Source organism: Heloderma suspectum, chromosome 2, assembly GCF_057233095.1.
Source record: "Heloderma suspectum isolate Gila_16-S chromosome 2, 16-S_ref, whole genome shotgun sequence".
Classification (NCBI taxonomy): Eukaryota; Metazoa; Chordata; class Lepidosauria; order Squamata; family Helodermatidae; genus Heloderma; species Heloderma suspectum.
In genome coordinates this window covers 359,678,122-359,699,336 of record NC_139459.1, presented here as the reverse complement: position 1 = coordinate 359,699,336, position 21,215 = coordinate 359,678,122, and the positions used below count along the sequence as shown (strand labels likewise).

The 21,215-nt window shown below is 43.7% G+C and overlaps 1 pseudogene; it reads left to right on the top strand.

The window, feature by feature from the left end:
• Positions 1-3,114: 3,114 nt before the first annotated feature.
• On the top strand, positions 3,115-15,853 carry LOC146355613 (uncharacterized; annotated as a pseudogene).
• Positions 15,854-21,215: the final 5,362 nt, after the last annotated feature.

Below are 21,215 nucleotides of genomic sequence, written 5' to 3'. Positions count from 1 at the left end.
TTCCAAGTCTTGTGGCCACTGTTGAGTATTCCAAATTTGTTGGCATATTGAGTGCAGCACTTTAACAGCATCATCTTTTAGGATTTTAAATAGCTCGGCTGGAATACTGTCATCTCTGCTAGCTTTGTTATTAGTAATGCTTGCTAAGGCCCACTTGATTTCACTCTCTAGGATGACCGGCTCAAGTTCAGTGACTGCACTTTCGTGGCTATCAGGGACATTAAGATCTTTCCTGTACAGTTCTTCTGTGTATTCTTTCCAACTCTTCTTAATCTCATCTGCTTCTGTTAGGTCCCTGCCTTCTTTGTCCTTTATCATGCCCGTCATTGCACAAAACGTTCCCTTGAGATGAGATCTCCGATTTTCTTGAAGAGATCTCTAGTCTTTTCCATTCTGTTGTTTTCCTCGATTTCTTTGCATTGTTCATTTAAGAAGGCCTTCTTGTCTCTCCTTGCTATTCTCTGGAACTCTGCATTAAGTTGGGTATATCTTCCCCTTTCTCCCTTGCTTTTCGCTTCCTTTCTTTCCTCAGCTACTTGTAAAGCCTCATCAGACAGCCACTTTGCTTTCTTGCATTTCTTTGGGATGGATTGAGTTGCTGCCTCCTGAACAATGTTACGGACCTCCGTCCATAGTTCCTCAGGCACTCTGTCTATCAGGTCTAATGCCTTAAATCTATTCGTCACCTCCACTGTGTATTCATAAGGGATATGTTTTTGGACATACCTGAATGGTTTAGTGGTTTTCCCTACGTTCTTCAATTTAAGCTGAAATTTTGCAAGAAGCAGCTCATGATGTGAGCCACAGTCAGCTCCAGGTCTACTTTTTACTGACTATATAAAGCTTCTCCATCTTTGGCTGCAAAGGACATAATCAATCTGATTTTGATATTGACCATCTGGTGATGTCCATGTGTAGAGTCGCCTCCTGTGCTGTTGGAAAAGAGTGTTTGCTATGATCAGTGTGTTCTCCTGGCAAAACTCTTATTAGCTTTTGTCCTGCTTCATTTGGTACACCAAGGCCATGCTTGCCTGTTATCCCGGTGATTTCTTGACTTCCTACTTGGGCATTCTAATCCCCTATGATGAAAAGGGATTGTTTTTGGAGGGTTAGTTCTAGAAGGTGTTGTAGGTCTTCATAGAACCGATCAACCTCAGCTTCTCCGGCCTCAGTGGTTGGGGCATAGACTTGAATTACTGTTTGTCAGAACTCTCTGCCATGATAGGAACTTTTTCCTGTCTGGGAATTGAATGGGGGTTTTGGAGAACTTTTCATCTTCTCTTCAGTTGTTGAGCTTAATCAGCCGCACGGCATATCCCCCAACAGAATACAGAGCCTGATTTGATTTCATTTGTACCTTGCCTTCTACCAAAACATGGCACTGAAGGCAGCTTATAGGCACCATTAAAATGGATTAACACAATAAAAATACATTCAAATACAATACAAGCATGACCATTACAGAATAAAAACAGTACCCCTCTTAACAGACTTACGGACAGAAGGTCTTCTTGAATGAAGCGTTCCTTGCCTGTCAGTGGTAGGGCAGCATGCTTCCTGTAACCAGGCCCATCAGCAGTCTGGCTCCAGCATTCTGGACCAGGGAAACTTTCTGAGCAGTTTTTGAAGGCAGCCCCATGCACAGCATGTTACAGTAGTCCAAGCAGGCTGAAATAAGGCATGGTGACTGTGGCCAGATCAGACACCCTAGGAATGTGTGCGGTGTGCAAATGCGCTCCTGGCCACTGCCAAGACCTGGGCATCCGGGTTCAGGGCTATGTCCCAAAGCACCCTGAACTGTGAGCCTGAGTCTTCAGAGGGAGTGTAACGCCATCCAGCACAGGACGAACCTCTATTCCCTGATTTCCTTTCGATTGAGCAGCAACTCCGCTACCTTGTCTGGATTAAGCTTGAATGTATTTGCCACCATCCACTCCATTACCAACCTGAGACCTGCTTCAGAACCAGAAAAGCTTCCTTGGATTTAGATGGAAAGGAGAGAGAGAGCGGGGTGTCATCAGGATCCTGGTGGCACCGAACCCCAAACTCCCAGTGGATTCGTGTATATGTGCAACGCCACGGGGGATGAGGTCGAATCCTGAGGATCACCACAGGCTAGCAGCCACGGCTTCGAGCAGGAATCCCCCAGCACCAACTTCTGAAATTGGACCTCCAAGACGGACCTGAGTGACTTGCGTCTCTGTGTCCCATCTCAGACAGAAGCCATTAAAGGATGCGATGGTCGATGTTATCGAAAGCTGCAGAAAGGTCCAGTTCCTGGTGTAGATCATCCACCAAGGTGACCAAAGTTGCCCCTGTTCCATAGCCTGACCTGAAGCTAGATTGAAATGGATCTAGGTAATCCATGTCATCCAGAAATCCCTGGAGCTGAGAAGCCACCTCACGCTCCAGCACATTGCCCAAGAATTTTTGTGAACCACCCAGAGAGCTTCGGCTATTGAGCGGTATAGAAATTAAATAAATAAATAAATAATGGAATATTGTAGACTGGCTGGAAAGTATCCACCACCGGCCAGTCTCTAATTTGAGTACCACCTCGTTTAGCCATGATAGAATCACACCGTGCCTTTAAGAGGCATTCGCCACTACCCTTACATGCTCAGCCGGTCCCCAACGCCCGGCTGCATGTATAGGCCAGAAGGGGCAAGGGTTCAGCACTCGAGTGGCGGGCCTCACCTCTCCAGGAATCCTGTCCACATCATCGTGCTGTACAGATGGAAAAGTACCCATTGTAATTGGACACGCAGCAGCCAAAGTTACATCCACCGGACATGGAACAAGTACGGCATCAAACCCAGCACAGATACCATCGATTTTATCTGCAAAGTGTTGTGCAAATTAGTCCCCGTAGGCTGAAGTCCAAGTCCAGTTGCCAACGAGCAATAATTGTATGTCTAGTAACTCATATATAGATAAGAAGGCAGATACACAGGCCCTCCCTTCCCTCCTCCAGTCTAGCCAACAGACCGGATGGCCCTCCCCCTCATTCACCTCGAACTGGCTCCAACGAAGGGACAACCTCTTTGGTGGCAGCCCTATCCCAAGGCTGCCCACCTTTTATGCACCAGCCGCAGGAAACTAATACAGTTCTTGGAATGGTGGCAGAAGATCTCTGGGACCAGGGTGTGGTTCTGGGAAGGGACAGTTCTCTTGCCCCAGAAAGTTTATATGGAACAGCCACAGGTAGCAGACAGGAAGCACAATGGTCGAGGTCAGTAACGGTCTACCTGATCAGGTGTCTCTTCTTTGTTCTCGTGTAGCAGTGCAGCTAATTGTGCTTGATTTCTGGTGAGATCTTTGATTTCTTCCGTGAACTCCTAAGACAACGTTCTTTTACTTTCTTTTTTATCCCCAAGCAGATGACAGGCAGGACAATGAGAAATATCAGGAGCCATCTCTGGTTTCAATGGAAACTACCCAGCACAAAGAGGGGAAAGAGTTATTTGGGAAACAAAGGGGATCAAAATATCACCGGAGAAACTTGGCAATAAAGAGGAAGACGAAATCTGCTGTTTCTCAGAGTTCTGACACCCATGAACTCCAGATGTCACGAGAAGATCAGAAAGCAAAGCAAACGAAAAAGCCTGCAATGTGTGGGGAGATACTCAACCATAATTCTGAACTGAATAGACACTGCAGGGCCCACATAGGAGAGAAACCATATAAATGTATGGAGTGTGGAAAGAGCTTCAGTCATAGTGGAAATCTTATGAAACTTCAAAGAACTCACACCAGGGAGAAACCATATAAATGCTTGGAGTGTGGAAAGAGTTTCAGTCAAACATCTAATCTTACTTTCCATCTAAGAGCTCACACAGGGGAGAGACCATATAAATGCATGGAGTGTGGAAAGAGCTTCAGTGATAGTGGAGCATTTACTAATCACCAACGAACTCACACGGGAGAAACCATATAAATGCATCGAGTGTGGAAAGAGTTTCTGTCAGAAGTCAAATCTTACTTTACATCAAAGAACTCACACGGGAAAAACTATATCAGTGTCTGGAGTGTGGAAAGAGCTTTGGTCGAAGCTCGCATCTTACTTTACATAAAAGAACTCACACCGGAGAAACCATATAAATGTCTGGAGTGTGGGAAGAGCTTCAGTCTTCGGTCAGGCCTTACTTCACATCAACAAACTCATGCCGGGGAGAAACCATATAAATGTCTGGAGTGTGGAAAGAGTTTCAGTCGTCAGTCAGGCCGTACTTCACATCAACGAACTCACACAGGGGAGAAACCATATAAATGCATGGAATGTGGAAAGAGCTTCAGTTCTAGCTCAAGCCTTATTAGACATCAACAAACTCACACTGGGGAGAAACCATATAAATGCATGGAGTGTGGAAAGAATTTCTGTCAGAGGACACATCTTACTTTACATCAAAGAACTCATACAAGGGAAAAACCATACAAATATCGGCCGAAGCTCACATCTTAATTTACATGAAAGAACTCACACATGGGAGAAACCATATAAATGTCTGGAATGTAGAAAGAGCTTCAGTCTTTGGTCAGGCCTTACTTCACATCAGCGAACTCACACAGGGGAGAAACCATATAAATGTGTGGAGTGTGGAAAGAGCTTAAGTGATAATGGAAATCTTACTAGGCACCAACCAACTCACACAGGGGAGAAACCATATGAATGTGTGGAGTGTGGAAAGAGCTTCAGTTATAATGGAAATCTTACTAGGCACCAACGAACTCACACAGGGGAGAAACCATATAAATGTATGGAGTGTGGAAAGAGCTTCATAGCTAGCTCAAGTCTTATTACACATCATAGAACTCATATGGTGGAGAAACCATAGCGAGGAGCTAATTGTGAAATCCAGTACTCTGCTTCTGCCGACGGAAGCGGATGGTGCTTTCCTCTCCATTCTAAAGACAACTGCACACCCTCAAAAAATGCACTCAGGATTTGGCGGACCCTGTGTAGCAGAGTTTTCTGTGGTGTAGTATACTGCAGTGGGTGAAGAGTGGCCAAGGTTTTTTAATGGAGTTTGCTCTAAGTAAAAAAAAAAAGGTAAAGGTGTCCCCAACCAGTCGTGTCCGACTCTAGGGTGTGGTACTCATCTCCATTTCTAAGCCGAGTAGCCAGCGCTGTCTGAAGACGCTGTCATGTGGCCGGCATGACTGAACACTGAGGTGCACGGAACGCTGTTACCTTTCCCGCCGAAGCGGTACCTATTTATCTACTTGCAACTTCTTGCTTTCGAACTGCTAGGTTGGCAGGAGCTGGGACTGAAGACGGGAGCTCACTCCGTCACGCGGCACCCAGGTCTCAAACTGCTGTCCTGCCGACCTTCTGGTCTGCAGTTCAGCGTCTTAACCACTAAGCCACTGCGGCCTTTTGCTCTAAGTACCTGGACTCTTATGGAAGGACAGAGCTGTTTTTGAATCAGGTTGCTTCCTCCACCTTCTCCCCCTCCCTATCAGATGTGGTAATTCCCTCAGTGTAAAAAGAAATCAAGGCATGCAGCCTGCGGTGGTTTTCTTTGGGAAAGGGCCCAGAGGGGCAAAGTTGCTCTCTGCAACGATCATATCATAATAGTGATTCCCCAAGAAATCTGATGGAAGACCAGTGAACTTTGGGACATACGTTTGGGTGTTTCATGTTGCAAATCTCCACAATGCTCTATCTGTACATTTGTAAATAAGCACAACAATTATGCAAGGCTGATAAGCCTCCTGTGATCTCCTTCTAAAGAAAACCAGTCTCGAAAGTGAAATCTGGAGCCCCTCAAATCTCACTGCTCAGGGACCTGGGGTATGAGTAGTATTATAAGTGGTATGAATATGGTAAGACCTTTACTCAGGGTTTCCGTCTTCCTAATCATCAGAACACTCAGAAGAAGGCAAACCATTCAAAGCCCAATGTGGCCAAAGGCTCTGTGATCAGTTTGGTTTGATGAAGACTATGGTTTTCATTTCTTTTCTAAACTCAGAGGACGCAATCTGCATTCATGCAGTTGAGAAATATCCCTGCCAGCAGAGGCAGTTGTATGCGCTAGACTTTGCGGAGTGGCCATGGCCATGAGCACGTGGCAGGGAACACCGTGCTCCGAGAATGTGAACGGCATGGTGCATATCATTGAAGTGTCTCCCCACCCACAACTTCCAAGGATCCTTTTAGCAGGGAAGGGGTACTGCCTGCTAAGTGGCAACAGTATTATCGGGGGGAATTGGGATGAGGGGATAAGTCTGAAGGAAAGGAGTTAGCTGATGGTAACTGACACTCCTGCCCCGGGTTCTTCCTTCTCTAGCTTCTACCTGATGAGACTGAGAAGACAACCCCCTCAGGACGCCTTCCTCCTCTGCTCAGTTGTCTGCACTGGCACACGCAGCTTCAGCCTCTTTTACTCTCTGGGTTAAAGAGGCACCCCAAATGTCTAATTGGTTCCTTCTACCCAGTACAGGAGCAGTAAGAAGCGAATACGTTTTTCTAATGGTAGCGCAATAAGAGAAACCTACACGAGGGATTTTGTATTTTGTAAAAACAAAAAAATAAAAACTTATTCAATCCAAGAGGAGTTCTATATAGTTATTAATCAAATTATGCTTGGTCCTAACCTTCCTACCTACTTTATCCCTTCTAAATCCTACTCCCCAAACCCCACTCACTCGATGCACAATACCTGAGCAATCCATATAACATCCCTGTAAGGTTGGCCTTCACGAGAGTCTGTGTGATGTACTGGTTGAGAGTGTTGGGCTTCTGAGACCAAAGAGCAATTGCTCAGTTGGTTAATTTTAGACCTGGGATTTAATGGACTTACAGGGCGGGGAGAGGGAGCTTTAGACGACTGTATTACTTCACGCTGCGAAGGACACAACTAAGCTTTCTCTCCTCCCCCCTCACACCCCACCATTCCATGCTTTGCAACTGCTTCTACATCCCAGAGCCACCCTCCCCCCCACAAAAAAGCCTATTTGCAAACCGTATAAAAAGTAAATACTCTGAGCTTGTGCAATTTTGCATTTTAAACTCACTTATATCTTAGCACCATCATGACTACAGGAATAGAATGGAGTTTGCTTCTGCTGTTCCCATGCCAAAGTCATTTACTTGGGAATAACCACCATTTTGTTGTAGAAAAGGATGGTATCTTATGAAAATACAAATAATAAAATGAGCATCTGTAACCATGAACAACTTGCCTGCTTTCCCCCTGACTCTAAAATGCCTTAAAAATAATAAGAAAGAAAGGGTGCTGTGGCAAGCAGCGTCATCCCTGCTGGGTCCTGGCATGCCCATGGGCTGGCACAAGACCCGACTTCTGGGTGGACGTCCAACCCTAGTGGCACCACTGGCAAAAAGAGACAAAGGTTCAAAATCTCCACTCAGCTACAGAGCTCTTCCAGTTACTCTGTCAGCCCAGTCTACCTCACTGGGTTGTTGTGAAGATAAAGTGGGGAGGACCAAGAACTCGAACCTGATGTGGGATTAAAATGCTAATGATTGAAAATGATATTTTCCCTATATTACGGGGGGGAATAGCTTCCATTTTCCCTATATTATGGGGAGCGGGGATAGCTTCCATTTTCCCTATAATATGGGGGGGGGATAACTTCTATTTTCCCTATATTGGGGGGGGAATAACTTCCATTTTCCCTATATTACGGGGGGAATAACTTCCATTTACCCTATATTATGGGGGGGAATAGCTTCCATTTTCCCTATATTATGGGTGGGAATAGCTTCCATTTTCCCTATATTATGGGGGGGAATAGCTTTCATTTTCCCTATATTACGGGGTGGGGGAATAGTTTCCATTTCCCCAGCAGCATGTTTCTTTGGGAATTTGTTGGTGTAAATAATCAACAGTTGATGGATGTTAATTCTCAGAAGTGCTGACAAACCCAGGTACATTTTGTGAATACAAAATGAAATATGTTTGGGATTCATCATTACTATAAGAAGAGCCCTGCTGGATCAGACCAAGGGTCCATCTATTCCAGCATTCTGTTGACATGGTGGCCAGCCAGCTGTCGACCGGGAACCGACAAGCTGGACACGAGTGCAAGAGCACCCTCCTGTACACATGTTTTCAATCCTGTAATGTCTTGCTTTCTCAAATACTTATAAATACCCCTTAATTACCCCTTAATTCTTGTAAGCATCTGATTGCCAGTTATCCTTTGTTTTTGGCTTTCATTTTGGTATAGGTGGTACAAGGGGTGGAATTCTCCCCATAGTAGCTTATCCGCACGCCTGACTCCTGTTGCTCGAGCCCTGTGTTTACTTGAAGGGAAGGCACTTTTCACTTGTTTGCCCCCCACCCAGAAATCCACTTTGTCTCTTTTGTGCTCCCCAAATATTTTTACCTGAATTTTAGACATCCACTGTACACATATATTAATTATGTATTTATTTACAGTGTTTGTATACAGCTCCATATCTAAAACAGATTTCAGAGCGGGGAACACAAAAGATAAAACAGTAAAAGAATAAAAAGATTAAAACACCGTATTAAAATTATGCTTTCTAAAAAACAGAACGCCAATAGAAACCGTGGCTGGTCAGTTAAGGAATGCCCGCTGGGACAGTGCTGTTTTCAGGAGGTGCTGGAAACGACACAGTGTTGGTGCCTGCCTGACCTCCAGGGGCAGGGAGTTCCAAAGAAAGGGGGCCACCACGCTGAAGGCTCTTCTCCTGGTGGACTCCAGTCAGTCCATAGGTCCATGTGGAACCACTAGGACCATGCCTTCTGATGACCTCAGTGATAAATGCATGCCTGTGGGTGTATATACTTATTTTAAAATAGTTCACATTAGCATACTGAATAATGAGCAGGGAGACCTGTTTCAAATCCTGGCTCTGTTATAAAACTCGGTGGGTGACCGAGCTGTAATGGTCCATCTTCAGGAAAGAGCAGCACCAGCCTAGAATGTGTTTAGTAGGCTCGCAATGTGTTTAGCAGTAGAGGATGTTGGGGCCGCTATAGGTGTAGTGCTGGCCAGAGGGTATAATGGCAGTGGGAGTCAATAACATCAGGTGATTGAGACATCTGTGTGCTTTATACCCTTCCGGGCCTCAGTAATTCTGGTGGCTTGCCTGCAGTCCCCTCTAGCTAGAAGGTTGCTGCTAATGAATGCCAGGTTGACTAGTGGAAAAGGTTGCATCATCCCTAACCTTGTAGCTGAAGAGCATGCTGACCTGGCCTGTGTCACAGAAACCTAGCTGGATGAACAGGGAGGACTCAGTCTCTCCCAAATTTGTCCACCAAAGTTTCTTGTGCAGCACGAAGATGAACTAGATGGGTGGGGAGGGGTGGTAGCCTTTTTCTATAGGGATTCCATGCCCCTGGTCAGATATCCCATCCAACACTTAGCCAGCTTTCAGTGTCTCTAACTGGTGCTGTTCACCCGAGACAGAACTGGGTTTCTGTTGGTGTACCATCCACCCTGCTACCCAACAATCCCCCTGCCTGAGCTGACCAAGGTGGTCTCGAGGCTGGTATTGAAGCCCCCCAAACTTTAATACTTATGCTGCGGCTACCTTGTCAAGAGCGGCTAAGAATTTCATGGCCGTGTCAACCACAGGCCTGTCTCAGATAATATCTGGCCCAACACATGTCGCAGGGGACGCTTTGGACCTAGTTTTCTGTCCTAGATTGGGAGAAAATGATCTGTGAATGGGGGAGCCAGTAGTGATTACGTTGGTATGGACAGATCGTTATCCGATCAGTTTTGACCTTCAGGCTACCCGAAACCTCGAGAGAGATGGGGGACCACATTTGACCCGGCTATTGATATGATAGCTCCCAAACGTCCTTGACCTGGTCATAGAACTGTGTCAGTTCCTTGGTATTCCAAGGCCCCTTCATTGCAGGCTTATAAGGCCCTGAAGATATGCTATTTTAATTTGACCTTCCTCTGATATGTTCATTGTTGTTCCTGTTTTTTCTGTTTTTATTGTGTTTTCATCGCTTTTTAAGGCAGCATTGGTTTTTATTATGTGTTTTATTATTCTCTGCTAGCTTGGGAGGGCTCCTGCCCTGAAAGGCAGCCAAGAAATATTTTTAATAATAATCCTTTGTCAACCAATCCCCATAATCCAAAGAGTCCTGTGGACCTTTGACATTCAGTGTTCTTCAGTAAGATTAGATCCAAAGATAGCAGGTGAAATACAGGCCCAACTGAGTGTGAGCAGACGAGGAATTCTCCTTACAATACAGAACTGCTTTGCAAACGTATGTGGTGTTCGTCTTGGCCTACCCTTGCCTTTTGTGACACATCTCTGGAAAATAGCTGATTTCAGCGGCATTGGAATTGCTGGGAATGCTACTGAGAAATTGCTAACCCACCATCCCAAAGCAATATAAGATGTCTATTTATAAAATGCCAAGTATAGAACCATTGAAAATGCTTTGTTGTTGTTCAGTTGTTCAGTCGTGTCCAACTCTTTGTGACCCCATGAACCATAGCACTCCAGGCCTTCCTGTCCTCTGCTTTCTCCCGGAGTGTGCTCAAGTTCACATTCATCAGTGATGCTATCTAGCCATCTCATTCTCTGCCGTCCCCTTCTCCTTTTGCCTTCAATCTTTCCCAGCATCAGGGTCTTTTCCAGTGACTTTTCTCGTGGCATTAGGTGGCCAAAATATTTGAGCTTCAGCTTCAGTATCTGTCCTTCTAATGAGCACTCAGGGTTGATTTCCTTTAGGACTGACTGATTTGACCTCCTTGCAGTCCAGGGGACTCGTAAGAGTCTTCTCCAGCACCATAGTTCGAAAGCATCGATTCTTCGGCGCTCAGCCTTCCTTATAGTCCAGCTCTCACAGCTATACGTTGCTACTGGGAAAACCATAGCTTTGATTATATGAACCTTTGTCAGCAAGGTGAGGTCTCTGCTTCTTACTGTGCTGACTAGGTGTGCCATAGCTTTCCTCCCAAGGAGCAAGCGTCTTTTAATTTCATGGCTACAGTCACCGTCTGCGGTGATCTTGGAGCCCAAGAAAGTAAAATCTGTCACTGCTTCCATTTCTTCCCCTTCTATATGCCAGGAAGTGAGGGGGCCAGATGCCATGATCTTAGCTTTTTTAATACTGAGTTTCAAACCAGTTTTTGCACTCTCCTCTTTCACCCTCAACAAGAGGCTCTTGAGATCCTCTTCGCTTTCCGCCATTAGGGTGGTATCGTCTGCGTATCTGAGGTTATTGATAATTCTCCCAGCAATCTTAATTCCGACCTGTGATTCATCCAACCCGGCGTTTCTCATGATGTACTCTGCATATAAATTAAATAAGCAGGGTGACAATATACAGCCTTGTCGTACTCCTTTCCCAATTTTGAACCAATCGGTTGTTCCATGTCCAGTTCTTACTGTTGCTTCTTGACAGGTTTCTCAGGAGACAGGTCAGGTGGTCTGGTACTCCCATCTCTTTAAGAATTTGCCACAGTTTGTTGTGATCCACACAATCAAAGGCTTTAGCGTAGTCAATGAAGCAGAAAGAGACGTTTTTCTGGAATTCTCTTGCTTTCTCCATGATCCAGCGAATGTTGGCGATTTGATCTCTAGTTCCTCTGCCTCTTCGAAATCCAGCTTGTACTTCCGGTAGTTCTCGGTTCACATACTGCTGAAGCCTAGCTTGTAGGATTTTGAGCATCACCTTGCTGGCATGTGAAATGAGCGCAATTGTACGGTAGTTTGAACACTCTTTGGCATTGCCCTTCTTTGGAATTGGAAGGTAAACTGACCTTTTTCAGTCTTGTGGCCACTGTTGAGTGTTCCAAATTTGTTGGCATATTGAATGCAGCACTTTAACAGCATCATCTTTTAGGATTTTAAATAGCTCAGCTGGAATACTGTCATCTCCGCCAGCTTTGTTGTTACTAATGCTTGCTAAGGCCCACTTGATTTCACTCTCTAGGATGTCTGGCTCAAGTTCAGTGACTGCACTCTCATGGCTATCAGGGACATTAAGATCTTTCCTGTATAGTTCTTCTGTGTATTGTATTAAAGAGAAGACACACAAAACACAAGGCAGGTTCACAATGAGTTCTGGGTAACTGGTATCAAGAACCTATTGGCATCAAGAATCTATTGATAAATAATATCTAAGAAAGAATGCAGAATTAATGCCCATCACTCAAGATCACGGGATATTTAAGGACTAAAGGAATAAATAATTTCTTTATTGCTTGTTGTTCGGTCGTTAAGTTGTGTCCGACTCTTTGTGGCTCCATGGACCATAGCATGCCAGGCCTTCCTGTCCTAATTACTTTATTATGCTTAGAGTGTGTCAATTAATGGTTGATAATTCATGGGTAGTAAATATTGTATGAACCAATCTGAAATACGGATGTTTAGGAAAGTTTATACGATTAGATCTTAAGTAATAAATTTTGAGATGGGGGTTGTTTTCTCAAAGATGAGATTTAGAATGAATCTTGTCTAGCCTGAAAGATAACCTTAAGCCTTTTTGTGTTTGATCTCATTGGAATTTTTGAGGAGTTCCAATATATGGGGTAGCAAACAATGAAGTAATGGTGTAGAAAGTGTATAAATGTGCACTGATTTTTCAGCATATCAGCTTCTTAACATCCAGAAGGTCACCAATGCCTATGTACCTGCCTATCAGCTAGACAACTTATTCAAAACTGGATAAACAACTTGGACAGAGAGCAATCCTCTTACAATCTTAAGCTAAGATTTTAGAAACATGTGCATTTTTATTGTCATTGTTCTATCCTACATGGTTGTATTTTGATGTCATGTTTTACTGAGAATCTATGTTATTGAATAAAACTCGGAAAAGGATCTATCGATTTTCCCATACTAATTCATGTTAGTATAAAACCAAGATTGAACCCAACCTGTGGCAATTTGTGATGTACTCTTTGTCTCAAGTGTTTAATCTACTGTAAATAGCTGGCAGCCAAGGTTCCTAAAGTTTGGAATTTCCAGAGGGGCGGGCTGTTGCTGACCAGTGCCCCCTTGGGCTTGCGGGCCCAATGCTGGCATGCAAGAATGCTGTGAAGTCCGCCTTTTTGCTCACTGTCAACCTCACTACATTAGGGGAAGGCAAGAAAGGCCATTCTTGGGAAAGCGTGCTGTTCTCTGTCCCCAGTTAATCTAGGTGCAGTCGAAGGAATAGATAGTAAGTGGAATTCCTCATCTCCTTACACCCAGTTGGTTGTGCATTTCACCTGCAACTTCTGAATCTGTTATCACTGAGTAAAGGAGAATGCCGAAGGCCACAATCCTGCTTAGATTATGGGGATGAGATGACAAAGGAAGAGCAAAGGCACAAGGCCTTTCCATCAACAGGATTCACAGCCTGATGGATCATTCACTCCAGAGAGGCTGACCGACCAGGCTCTGTATCTGGGTGGGGGACATGCCTTGTGGCCGAGTAAGCTCACTGACTGAAGACAAGGCGAACAAATCTCCAAGGAATCCACTCAATTCCCAGACAAGGAACGGTCCCACCACCAATCTCAACAGGTACCTGCCAATCTTTCCCCCTCCTCAGAGCGCTGCACAAATGGATCTTCTCCTTCATCCAGCTGGGAAATGAGGTCTGGTTTGGGGTCTTTGCAAAGAAAGAGAGGGGCTAATGACTGCAATATAGCCACACATTCCAAGTGCTATGTATTTATGTCTTTGTGCTTTACAGTTATTTGTCACCTCTTGACTCTTTACGGACGTCTCCCTCTACACCCAGGAGCTGACAGGCTACACCTCTCCCCCTTCTCGGAAGCTCACAGGCCAGCACACACACATTCAGACACAGGAGGGCTCCCTTCCCATGGGAAGCGAAACCTCTCTCATCCTAGACGGAGGAGGTCACTGGCAAAGGCCTTGCAGCTGTAAGCTTTGTTGACATCTGGAGCTGTAGTTGCTTGGAACCAATGAAGGCGTGTGAAGCTGCTGGTTCAGCCAGGCTACGCAGGTCTGAACTATAGCTCAGTTACACTTAACAGAGGCAGAATTCACAACACTTTGAACCTAATATCCTGATATGTTGATAGCAGCTAGATTAACAGGAGCCAGTGGGAACTTAGCTTTTCCCTGTGTGGGCATTCTCTTCTTCCCCTAACGGTGCAGCAGTTTTGTTTTTCTTGCCTTCTCTTAAAAAGCAACCTTGCAAAGGGCACAGAGAGGAAAGGTGAAAATCTTGGAGATAGTGAAATAAGAGAAGCTGCTACTTGGTCATGATCCCTGGTGAGGTCCGCTGTTTCTGCTTTAAATTCCTAACAGGATGTTCTTTTCCTTTTTTTTTTACTCCCAAACCAGGAGACGGGCAATACGAGGAGAATTATCGGGAGCCATCTCTCATGTCATCTGAAACTAACAAGCACACAGAGGGAAAAGATATATTTGGGAAACAAAGCAGACAAAAAAATCAGAAGAGAAACCAGACAATGAAAGGAAAGAAGAAATTCTCTGCTTCTCAGGGTGAACGTCTGATCTCACAAGAAGATAAGGAAGAAAAGGAAATGAACAAGTGTGCGGTGTCTGGGAAGATATTCAAAAGTACTTCAAAATTAAATATACATTACAAAGCCCACGCAGAAGAGAAACCATATAAATGCTTGGAATGTGGCATCAACTTCAGTAAGAACATATATCTTACTAAACATCAAAGAATTCACATAGAGGCAAAGCCGTATAAATGCGTGGAGTGTGCAAAGAGCTTCAATATGAGCTCAGAACTTACTGATCATCAAAGGACATACAGAGGGGAGAAACCATATAAAAGTATGGAGTGTGGGGAAAGTTTCAGTTGGAGCTCAAGCATTAAGCTACATCAAAGAACTCGTACGGAGGAAAAACCATATAAAGGCGTGGAGTCTGGAAAGAGCTTCAGTGTTGGCGCAAACCTTCGTATGCATGAAATAATATACACAGAAGAGAAACATCCTAAAGGCATGGATTGTGGAAAAAGTTTCAGTGAATGCACAAAACTTACTATCTGTCAAAGAATACACACAGGGAAGAAACCATATACATGTATCGAATGCGGAAAGACCTTCCATCAACGCTCAGCCCTTACTGTACATGAATGAACAAACACAGGGGAAAAGCCATATAAATGTATGGAGTGTGGAAAGAGCTTTGGTGATAGTGGGACACTTACTAAAAATCAAAGAACCCACACAGGGGAGAAACCATATAAATGTGAGGAGTGTGGAAAAAGCTTCAGTGTGAGTTTACACCTTATTGTGCATCAAAGAACTCACACAGGGGACAAATTGTATGGAGTGTGGAAAGAGCTTTAGGCAGAGTGGAACATTTATTCAACATCAAAGAACTCACACAGGGGCAAAACCATATAAGTGCATGGAGTGTGGGAAGAGCTTTGCTGGTAGTGGAACACTTACTCAACATCAAAGAACTCACACAGGGGAGAAACCATATAAATGTATGGAGTGTGGAAAGAGCTTTGCTGAAAGTGGAGCACTTACTGTACATCAAAGAACTCACACAGGGGAGAAACCATATAAATGTATGGAGTGTGGAAAGAGCTTTGCTGAAAGTGGAGCACTTACTGTACATCAAAGAACTCACACAGGGGAGAAACCATATAAATGTATGGAGTGTTGAAAGAGCTTTGCTGATAGTGGAACACTTACTCAACATCAAAGAACTCACACGGGAGAAACTATATAAATGTATGGAGTGTGGAAAGAGCTTCAGTCAGAACTAATATCTTACTGTACATCAAAGAACTCACGGTGGGAAGAAACCAGATAAATGTATGGAGCTTGGAAAGAGCTTCACTGCTAGGTCAAGTCAGTGGAACCAGGGGGACAGTGCTTTCCCTGCTTCTTTGGGGACCCTCTTGAGTCAGAGTTTTCTGGGGTACTGAGTGCTGTGTGAGAGGAGAGAGGATAAGCGCCTTTCATTTCTTATGGAAAGTGCTTTTACTTCCTGGCCTCTTATGGAAGGACAGAGCTGTTCTCTAGTTCTCTGATAGGGTTCCTCCTGCCACCGTCTTCCCCTCCCTAAGGAATGTGCTGATTCTGACCACCCCTTTTCGCAGAGGGGGCAACGTTGCTCCTTGCAAAGACCCGATGCAGGAGGTGGTCTCCTTTGAAATCTCATGGAGAACCAGTGAAGTCTGGGGCATATGTTGGGGTGTTTCAACTTGTGAATCTCCACAACGCTCCACTTTGTAAAGAAATACAAATATTGTACAGTGCTCATTAGCCTCTTGTGATCTCCTTCGGAAGGAAACCAATCTCAACTGTGAGTGCTGGAGCCTCTGAAATCTCCCTGCCCAGAGAGGCTTGGTGCAAATAATATTAGTTTTGGTACTGATGTGGTAACACTTTTACTCAGAGCTTCCATCCTACTAATCATCTGAACACTCCCAAAAAGGCAAACCAGTCAAATGTTCCCTAGTCTAAAGGTTTTGTGATCAATTTGGTTGGATGAGAGTATAGTTTTCATTTTTTCCTACATTCAGGGTCATTGAGAGGAGGTATTCTTCACTGGCTCATGCGGCCGAGGAAGGTCCCTGCCAGCAGAGGGCAGCGTGCAGGAACCAGAGTTGTGTGCAGTGGACAGCGGTGCAGAGCCATGGGTCTGTGGCAGGGAACATTGTGCTCCAAGAATGTGAACAGCTTCGTTTCTGCCTTGAAGTACCCCCCGGCCACCACTTCCACTGATCCCTTTAGCAGAGAAGGGGTACTGCCCGTTCACTGCCAAAATAATGGATTGAAGACTTAAGGCTAGCAACATTTGAAAGAGTAGTATATAGGTGTCACTTGCAAATGGACTTCTATTTGGATATTTGGTCTGCTTTTCCTGAAGTGTAGGTGTAATCGATTCTTTTTTCCTTTTTTCTACAATGTTGTGAAATTTGAAATTGAGGACTTTAGAGCATTAGGATCAGGATGAGGGAAGGAATTAGCTGCCTTTACTGCCTCAGAGTCCCCTTTGCTATTGGAAACACCCACTGAAGCTGACCAGCTATATTGACCCACAACCCATGTTTATAAATACTTATCAGTGAATAGATATGATACATGGGGTCTACAGCAGGAATGGAACAGGGAATTGGAATGTCCTATTTTGTCTAATCAATGGACTGCCATTTGGGTGTCTGTTTTGGAGACGTCTGTGAACCTCCGGGTATGTCTAATTCAGCAAAAACTTTTGTTTCAGGTCTATTGGACGCCACAATGTCTCTTTAACAAAGGTCTGTCAAACTCAGCTAATGGTTGGAGGTGTAATGCAGTTTATGCTTCCTTTATTCATATGCTTCGGAACTTTGTATTGGCAAGCTCTTTAATATTTACTGATGTACATGTTCATTTACCTGCTTTTTGGAATGTAGCACACGGTCAGCGTAAATGGAATTTTCATTCTCTCTTGGCTGCGAAAAGACTGATACTGCAATACTGGAAGGATAAAAGCTCACTGCCTATAAAACAAGGGATTGAAGACTTAACAACGCTAGCAACATTTGAAAGAGTAGTATATAGGTGTCACTTGCAAATGGACTTCTATTTGGATATTTGGTCTGCTTTTCCTGAAGTGTAGCTATAATCTATTCTTTTTTCCTTTTTTCTACAATGTTGTAAAATTTGAAATTGAGGACTTTAGAGCATGTTGTTATGCTTTCAGTTTGTTTGTTTTGTTGAAACTCATAATTCAAAACTGATTTAAAAAAAGAGAACGGGAACTGCCTACTCACTGCCAAATTGAGTATTGCAGTGGATTGGGATGAGGAAGATAAAATAATGGGAAGGAATTAGCTGTTGGTAACACCGTTTAGAGTACATTTTTTGATAATTGATAACTTCTATCACTTTTTGTTGAATATTAACACTTTAACTTTTTATGTACCTAAGTGGTGAACTGTGCTAAAATTGAGAGTATGTAGCAATTTGCATAGGTTAGGTTTAAAAGTGAGTGTGCCTACAAGAGACTTGCGTCTAATCCTCAGTAGACTATACACACATATGGATGTAGTGACCTCCAATGAAAATGAAAGGCAAAAAATACAGTCTGAAGCAATTAAATTAAAGCTTAAATGATTACAGAATAAACAGTGATCAAAATAAAGAGAAACCAACCAGAGGGGAGTGGACCCTGGATTTAATCCTAAATGGTATCATACAGGACCTAGCGTGAGATGCGAATGTTATTGAACTAACTGGAAACCGTGACCATAGTGGTATCATATTTAATATATATCGAAGTGGAAAATTGCCAAAAGTCCAACCCAGTCATAAAATGTCTCCAAAATGAAGGAACTGGTACAATGGAAGTTGAAAGGGGGCATCAAAAGGGTTCCATCCCTTCAAAATGCTTGGAGTTTACTCAAAACCACCACAAGAGAGCAATCCTATGTCCTCCAGACAGGGTCTGGGGGAGATAGGATTTGTCAGTTTTCCATCTCTGAGCTTGTAGACAGTGCTATGATCTTGGGGCCAGGAAACCGTGTTTCCCACCCCCTCTCCCTTGTAGCTTGTGCTGAGAGAACCGCGCCAGCTGCCCACTTGGAGCACGGAGAGGGCGCAAAGGGGGTGGCCCCAGGGGCAGGGGTGGAGGAGATCGCGGAAGCTGTTTGAGACAGCTTCCAATGCGGCCTCCAGCCCCATTCCCACCCCCTCCCCAAAGCCGTCTAAGGCAAACTGACGGGCAGCTGGAGCGCAGAGGGAATTCTTTTCTTTTTTGGTAATTTTTGTATTTGGATTTTCTAACAATAATAAGTACATCAATCCCTCCCTCAGAATCCCAGATAACTACAAAATAATTATAACAAATATGTCAAGTACAGTCACACACATAAGTTGTCAATATACCTGTAAATAATATAATTAAAATATTGTGTCTCATTAATTGGTCTGTTTCCATATGGAATTAGAATTTACTACACCAAAGTGCAATTGATTAGTTTGGAGGTCCATCTTCAACGTATAGTTCTCAGAAAAACATTAAGAACCGGTACCAAGTTGCTACAGCATTGTCTTCTTTCCTTTCTCCTCTAGGTACATGAAAACAGTTGGTTAATTTCTCTGCCAGAGCAACAGACCATATTCCATCAAGGTATCTCTGGAATGAGAGACCTGAAGCATTTTCCCAAGTTCTAGCAATCTCAGTTCTTGCAGCTCCTACAAGCATTGCCAACAATTCTTTATAACACAGTCCCTCGTTCTCCCCAGTAAACAATGAAAAAAGTAATAAAGTTTCATTTGGAATTAGTTTGCAATAATTGGAAACAACTAGTTCTTATTTGGGCATATTATCTTTTAGTTGTCTGATTGAAATTGGTTTTCCTCTTATAAATAAGTCTCCAAATCTATAAATCCCAATTTCTTTCCATGATTTATATTGCACGTATTTATCTTGAAAATTAAAATGGGGATGTTCCAGAATGGGACATAATGGGGACATGGGAGAAGCTAAGAACTTCACATATTTATGCCGTATTTCAACCCGTTAGTGAAAGGGTTATGTATCATAACTTTATTTTTTGGGAGTTTGGGTAGATATAAATGAGAGGCAGAGAAGTTAGTCTCTTCTGATCCTTCTATCTGAGTCAAGTCAAGAGCATTATCCAGCTTTAAAGTTTCACAGCTTGAGCTATCTGAAAAGCTTCATAATATTGTATTAAATTTGGTACTGCCAATCCTCTTGGAACAGGTCTATATTTTACACTATAAACAAATCTTAAGCTTTTATTGTTCCCAGCAATAAACCTCTCCAATCTTTTGTGCCAAAATTTTATTTTTTTTTAACATCTGGATATAAAGGAATATCTTGAAAGAAGAATAAACATTTTGGTAACATACGAGCTTTTACTATTGCAAGCTTACCTAGTAAAAATAAATTTAGCCCATTTTTTTTCTTTTATAGCATTAAGAACATTCTTATAATTTCTATAAACTAATTGATTAGTATTTTTGTTAGCCAAATTCCTAAATCATAGAATCATATGATTGGTAGGGTTGGAAGGGGCCTACAAGGCCATCGAGTCCAACCCTCTGCTCAATGCAGGAATCCAAGTCAGAGCATCCCTGACAAATGGCTGTCCAGCCTCATCTTGAAGACCTCCAGTGTGGGAGAGCCCGCTACCTCCCTGGGTAATTGGTTCCATTGTTGTATTGCTCTAACAGTCAGGAAGTTTCTCCTGATGTTCAGCCAGAATCTGGCTTCCTGTAACTTGAGCCCATTATTCCGTGTCCTGCACTCTGGGATGATGGAGAAGAGATCCTGGCCTTCCTCTCTGTGACAACCTTTCAAGTACTTGAAGAGTGCTATCATATCTCCCCTCAGTCTTCTCTTCTCAAGGCTAAACATGCCCAGTTCTTTCAGTCTCTCCTCATAGGGCTTTGTTTCCAGTCCCCTGATCATCTTTGTTGCCCTCCTCTGAACCCTCTCCAGTTTGTCTGCATCCTTCTTAAAGTGTGGCGCCCAGAACTGGACACAGTACTCCAGATGAGGCCTAACCAGTGCTAAGTAGAGCGGAACTAGTACTTCCCGGGATTTGGAAGCTACGCTTCTATGAATGCAGCCCAGAAGAGTATTTGCCTTTTTTGCAGCCACATCACCTTGTTGGCTCATATTCAGCTTGTGATCTACAACAATGCCAAGATCCTCGCTTGTAGTGTTGTTGAGCCACGTATTCCCCATCTTGTAACTGCATTTGGTTTCTTTTTCTTAGGTGCAGAACTTGGCATTTATCCCTATTAAATGTCATTCTGTTGTTTTCTGCCCAGCGCTCCAGTCTATCCAGATCACTTTGAATTTTGTTTCTGTCTTCCAAAGTATTAGCTATCCCTCCCAATTTTGTGTCACCTGCAAATTTGATCAGCATTCCCTGCACCTCCTCCTTCAAGTCATTAATACAAATGTTGAAGAGCACTGGGCCCAGGACTGAGCCCTGCGGTACCCGACTCGTTAACTTTCCCCAGTTGGAGAAGATCCCATTGAAAGAACTCTTTGAGTCCAATTCTGTAGCCAACTGTGGATCCACCGGATCGTTGTTTCATCTAGCCCACTTTGAGCTAGTTTGCTCATCAGGACATCATGGGGCACTTGGTCGAAAGCTTTGCTGAAGTCGAGGTATATGATGTCTACAGCATTCCCACAGTCCACAAGGGAGATGACTTGATAAAAAAATGAGATCAGATTTGTCTGGCAGGACTTGTTTTTGACAAATCCATGTTGGCTTCGAGTAATCACTGCATTGTTTTCAGGGTGCTTCCAGATGGATTGCTTTATCATC